Source organism: Callorhinus ursinus, unplaced genomic scaffold (assembly GCF_003265705.2).
Source record: "Callorhinus ursinus isolate GAN/ISIS: 27379988/994484 unplaced genomic scaffold, GSC_fseal_2.0 scaffold8, whole genome shotgun sequence".
Classification (NCBI taxonomy): domain Eukaryota; kingdom Metazoa; phylum Chordata; class Mammalia; order Carnivora; family Otariidae; genus Callorhinus; species Callorhinus ursinus.
In genome coordinates, this window is record NW_027397070.1 from 31,182,879 (window position 1) to 31,189,441 (window position 6,563).

The window sequence follows — 6,563 nt, forward strand, 5'->3', positions numbered from 1 at the left end:
CCTTGAGCGGTGCCTGTGACTTTGCCTTGAATAGATTATGAATATAGACACCAAACTTCAGTACCTTGAGCGGTGCCTGTGACTTTGCCTTGAATAGAGAGAGATCACAGATTTTCACACTTCAGTAGTTGCATATATCTCAAAATATTGTTTAGGCCCATCAATACTTCAGAATTAAAGTCATTACTAGAGTAATTGCTAGATTGTATTTTTAAGGCATTAATAAAGAAAGGTACATATTGCTGTATCACAACTTTTTTATTATTTTGATAGCCATATGCAATTAATTGGTTTCCTTTGCAATTCTACATATTTTTAATGCATTTAAAAATGCTCTGAGGAAGGGCACCTGGCTGGCTCAGTAAGTAGAGCATATGACTCTTGATCTTGGGGTGGTGAGGTCAATCCCCAGGTTGGGTGTAGAGCCTACTTAAAAAAAAAAAAAAAGCCCTTTAGTCCCTGATGCCACGGAGATGTGCCACGTGGCCTCCTACCTGCTGGCCACCCTTAGGGGCAATGCCTCCCCTCAATTCCAAGGGCATCAAGAGGACTCTGGACAGCGTGGGCGTCAAGGTGGATGATAACCGACTCAACAAGGTCGTCAGTGAACTGAATAGAAAAGTATTGAAGATGTCATCGCCCCGGGTATTGGCAAGTTGGCCAGTGTGCCCACTGGTGGGGCTGTGGCTGTCCCTGCTGTCCCAGGATCTGCAGCTCCTGCTGGGGCTGGTTCCACCCCAGCAGCAGCAGAGGAGAAGAAAGAGGAGAAAAAGGAGTCAGAAGAGTCAGTTGACGACATGGGATTTGACTTGTTCCATTACGGTCCCGTTCTCCTGCAAATAAAACCCTTTTAACATAAGAAAAAAAAATTTTTTTTAATGTTCTGAGCAGTCTATAACCATCAGCAGACTGCCAAAAGAGTCCAAAGCACAGAAAGGGCCTAGGATCCCTGCCCTGGAGGGAAACCCCACTGCACTTAGAGTACATATAATTGGCGCATGCGGACGCCTGGGTGGCTCAGTTGGTTGGGCAACTGCCTTCAGTTCAGGTCATGATGCTGGAGTCCCGGGATTGAGTCCCACATCAGGCTCCCTGCTCAGCGGGGAGTCTGCTTCTCCCTCTGATCCTCCCCTCTCTCATGCTCTCTCTCTCATTCTCTCTCTCAAATAAATAAATAAAATCTTCAAAAAAAATTGGTGAATGCTTTAGGAAGCATACTTAGCAGAGCCCTAGAGCCAGGCTATCCTTCCAGCATCAGAAAAATGGCTAAGAGCATGCGCTGGATCCAAAAGTTGGGTTTCAAATCCCAACTCTATCATTCCCTGGGGATGCAGCATTGGATCTATCCTCAAAACTCTGTGTCTATGTACTTATCTAAAAAAATAGGTTGTAGGGGCAACTGGGTGGCTCAGTAGTTAAGCTTCTGCCTTTGGCTCAGGTCATGACCCCGGGGGCCTGGAATCAAGCCCCGCATTGCATAGGGTTCCCTGCTCAGCGGGGAGCCTGCTTCTCCCTCTCCTATTCCCCCTGCTTGTGTTCCTTCTCTCGCTTTGTCTCTCTCTGTCAAATAAATAAAATCTTAAAAATAAATAAATAAAATATAGGTTGTAAAAAAATATCTAAATGATTAGCAAGTGCTTGGTACATAGTCAGAATTCAGTAGATAAATAATAGCTATCTTTAATAATAATTATAATCAATTATCACAGATGATAATAATATTAGTAATATTATTAATATTATTAATATAATTATAGTTTATCATAACAACCGTGATTCCCATTACAGCATTTTAATTATCATTTAACATCAGCGACTATGATCCCCTGTGACACCCCCCTCAATTCTGTCAAGATATGTTTTTGTCTCAAAACATTCATCATTAAGTCTTCTGCAGAAGACTGATAATGAAAAACCCATTCAATTCAATTCATTTAATATTTATTAAAGAACTAGTGTGTGTGCTATTGGGTGCTGAGATTGTAAGGTGGCTGAGGCTTGGCTGGCCCCCTGCCCTGCGTAGCTCATGGTCTAGCTGCAAAGACAATCATGTAAACAAACAGTTATGATAACTTGTAATAAATGCTAAACATTAGTACTAGCAAAATGCTGTGAGAACTCGGTAGATGGGGATTAGCTGGTCAGGGAGGCGGTAGCTGAGCTGGAAGTCCTCACAGAGTGATATTTGAGCTGTCTGGAAGGATGAGTAATGGTTTAGCAAGCAGAAAGGGTATAACGTGAATCAAAGCACAAGTCGGAGAATTGCCAAAGAATGCCAAGAACAACAGTTTTGCTAGAATATAGGGTACCGAGTAGGGAGTGAATTGAGATGAAGCTAACAAGGCATTTAACACCTGGGCCAGGCCCAATGTTGTAGAAACTTGCCACTCAAAATGTGGTCCCAGGACCTGCAGCATCCACATCATCTGAGATATTGTTAACAATGCAAATGCTTGGGCCTCACCCCTAGACGGACCAGTTCAGAATCTGCATTCTGAAAACCCCAGGTGTTTTGTATGCACATTAAAGTTTGAAAAGCACTGTTGTACAACTGTAAACACCAAGCTAAGCTGTGAAGCCTTTATCCTGTGGCCTTTATATGTTATAGATTTGGTTTCTAGAAACTAAATTTAATAGCAGCATGAAAAAACAGATTGGAAGGTGGAGAGGAGAAAACAGGATGGGTAGACAAGAGATCAAAGTAAGGGCTCTCTCAAGGTAGAGAGGGTACAAAACAGACAGGTAAATGCCCTCTGGCCTCGCCTTTGGCTGCTAGAGTCATCATTATGTATCAACAATTTCTTTGTATTAAACACCTGCTGAATTCCAAGTCCTGGACTGGGTACTGAGGGGATAAAAATAAGTTTAAAGTGAAAACCCCTGAAAATTTCATCCTCTATTGTGAGACGACAGACAGGTGAAAAGTCAACAAATAAACAACGGTGTGTGTATGTGTTGCACACATGTGTACACACACACACACATATATATATGAATATGATCCTGGTAGATGTTAATTACCATCTCTCCCTGACTTCTACTGTTCTCTGTGATAAAGTGATTACTGGTCATCTTCTGCAGTTGAAACTGGTAATATGGAGACAGCAGCCAATCCCAGTTTCATGGCTACGCCCTATTAATCTGAGATCAGAATGGATAGCTAATGGGGGCTTAGAGCATCATCATATCAGCCATTAACTTGAGGGGAGGCGGTTTTTCCCTGACAATGCAATCACTTGCCTCGTGCCTGGAATGTTTAAACATAGATAATATTTTGTATCTAGCAATGCTATTTTTGAAAAAATAAATTAATAAAAAGTTCTACAACACACTTTTTTCTCTCCCCATTAATATTATAATTAGTTTGTTAGGTGTTTGATGTAAATTTAATGGCTTCATGGATCAGAAGCTTTTAGTACTATCTAATAAGTATTAGTGATTATTCCAAATATATTAACCATTTTATTTCTTAGCAGAATGTCTATCTATCTTGTAAAATGAAAGAGTATTACCTGCAAGAAACACCCCCCATCTTGATCAATATTGCATGCTTAAGTACACCGGGGTTTCCTTTACTAGTGGTATAGGCAGGGGTCCCTGGCTGGCTCAGTCCATAGAGCATGTGACTCTTGATCTGGGGTCCTGAGTTCAAGCCCTGCATAAAGCTTACTTGAAAAAAAAAAAAAGAAGTGAAACTATTGGGGTAGGCAACAGAATGATGTCTTGTAGTATCCACAACTCCACATGTTTTGTAGCAGAAAAGTGTCAGGAGCCCCACAGACATTCAGCCTGAGGAAATGTTATCTAGTCTTCCTCCTTGGCCCAGGAAGAGTAGGAGAATAGAGAAATCAAACTTGGCCACAAACCTAACCATCTCTAGATATACCACCATCTTCTCTTTCTCTCTCTCTCAATCTCTCTCTCTCTCTCTTTCACACACACACACACACACACACACACACACACACCTCCTTCAGGAATTTCAACTGTGAACAAGGAGTCAACTGTGAACAAGGCCAGGCCCATAGTTGACACAGTAGCAATGAGGACTTGCACACTAAATTAGAGAATAAGTATAATCCCACTGTATTATTAAAGGAAATACGAACACGTGTATAGAAAGCCATTTGGTAACTTGATTTGATCATCCAGCTTCATTGGGATATAACAGTGTGTTGGGAGCACTGGCTGTCGACAAGTTTCAAGAATGTCAGTGCTGGGGCGCCTGGGTGGCTCAGATGGTTAAGCGTCTGCCTTCTGCTCAGGTCATGATCTCAGGGTCCTGGGATCGAGTCCCGCGTCGGGCTCCCTGCTCAGTGGGGAGCCTGCTTCTCCCTCTCCCACTGCTTGTGCTCTCTCTATCAAATAAATACAATCTTAAAAAAAAAAAAGTCAGTGCAGATTACACCACCTGAGGAAGAGTTGGAAGAGCCTGGGGGTTCCCTCTCAGGAAGAGCTGTGGAAGCTAGATGTACTGCAGACAAAGCTTTCGAATGTCTGTAGCAAGTCTGATTGCTTAAAGACATGTATATTCACCTTTTTCCCCAGCAGGATTAGTTTTAGCGGGATTAACCCTAGACCATAAAAAAGAGAACAGGGGCCCCTGGTTGGCTCAGTCAGAGGAGCATGCGACGCTTGATCTCAAGGGTGTGAGTTCAAGCCCCATATTGGGTGTAGAGATCACTTAAATTAATTAATTAACTAATCAATTAATTAATTAACAAAAAAACCCTGGTACTGCTTCTCTTGCAATCAACTAATTTCTAAGTTTAGCTAGCAGTAAGAACTTTGGCAGTCACTCGGACTGTAACCCACTACTTACAGTACTATGTTTCCTTCTGGTTTTAAATTTTAGAAGACCAACACAGATAGGCGCCTGGGTGGCTCTGTCGGTTAAGCATCTGCCTCTGGCTCAGGTCATAATCTCAGGGTCCTGAGATCAAGTACCCTATTGGGCTCCCTGCTCAGCAGAGAGCCTGCTTCTCCCTCTCCCTCTCCCTCTGCCCCTACCCGTGCTTGTGCTCTCTCTCTCTCTCTCTCTGTCAAATAAATAAATAAATAAATAAATAAATAAATAAATAAATAAACAAACAAACTCTTAAAAAAAAAAAAAAAGACCACCACAGAGATTAACGTCTCCAATATTTTACCAGCTCAGCTCACTTCCACTGAATCAAGGACCTAACAGGGACCACCGAGTTTTAAATTGAGACCTAATAGCAGTTTTTGTTCCAGCCAACTTTTTCTAAATAGAATAATGCCATTCTCCATTCGGCTCCTGTCCCTACCACCCTGCACCCAGTCTTAGGACCAGGGGAAAGGCTGGCCATCCTCTGGTTCTGATGAAAGTGGGAGAAAGGTGGTGAGCTGCGGATGGGCTGCCAAGGGCCTGTCAGCTGTAAAAAGGGACATATTAAAGCCACAGCAGTCTTTTTGCAAGCCCATCGATGCCAGGCGCCACGAGAAGAAAATCTGCATTGGCAGGTTTTGTTATTTTTTAACTTGACCCTGACAATACCTGCTGGGCTACCTGTGCTTTCTGCCAAAGAAGTGTCAGATGAGGGAGGAAGTTTGCACACCTGGTGAATTCAACATCACAATGCCATTTGGAGGGAGGAAAGAGAGAGAGAGGAAGGCAACAGCAGAAAAGAACAGAGCCAAGAAATAGAAACTGGGGAGGAGGAGGAAGAGTAATGAAACAAACAATTTGGAGGAATTCTTGTGTGACATTTTCCAAGATCATATTACACCACAGGGACGGTAATAATTAAGTATTATGGTAGCCTCAGAGTGTGAGAATACACCACTCTGGGCTTGAATTTTTGTACCTGGAACTCAAAAGGAAACTCTGCACCAGCCACTGTGTCTGTCTTAGATTCTGATGCCCTGTTTGGCTGCGCTGGTAGTCTGCAGAGTTTCCAACTGCATATAATTAAACATTAAGTGGTCTCTTAATGGGCTGTCTTTTCCAAAAAGGCCTTTCTTTGATTTACAATCAGTATGTCTGTAGAAAACACTAAATGATTGCTTTTGCCTATCCCAGTGACACTTTGGCCATTCCATTAACAGCCCTGTTTTTTCAGGAGTCAGTTTGATTGAGGCAATTGGAGGGGGTAAAGGAGGGGCTAGTTTCAAAGACGTCCAAGCCAAAGCCAAGCTTGTTAGCAGCAACTGTCACACAACAAGGCCAGGACACGGGACACCATATGGAGCTTCAGCGGCCTCAGACCCTAGGACCCACGTATGTTCTCAGTGCGGAGTATCTCCCGTGCTCCAACCTCCCTCCACGTGCCCAGGACACCCAGAGGGTCTTGAGTGCAGAGCATCACAAACCGCTTCAGTTCATTAGAACATCGGAATTCTATTCGAATGTGTTTTGAAAATACGTGTTTTCATTCATTAGAGTACCAACAAACATAAAGCTTCTGTCACTTACATTTCCATACATCTTTAAACCCACCAGTAGTTTCCTTCAGACTCCAAAGTTTCAGCTCTTGATAGGACCACCCAGCAGTATGGTCTCCCATGAACATGAATGTGAGCTCCATGGAAGCAGAAACTTT

The 6,563-nt window shown here is 42.8% G+C and overlaps 1 pseudogene; it reads left to right on the forward strand.

Annotated features, from left to right (window-relative positions):
- Nucleotides 1-473: 473 nt before the first annotated feature.
- LOC112821895 (large ribosomal subunit protein P2-like) lies at nt 474-854 on the forward strand (annotated as a pseudogene).
- The last annotated feature ends 5,709 nt before the right edge of the window (nt 855-6,563 follow it).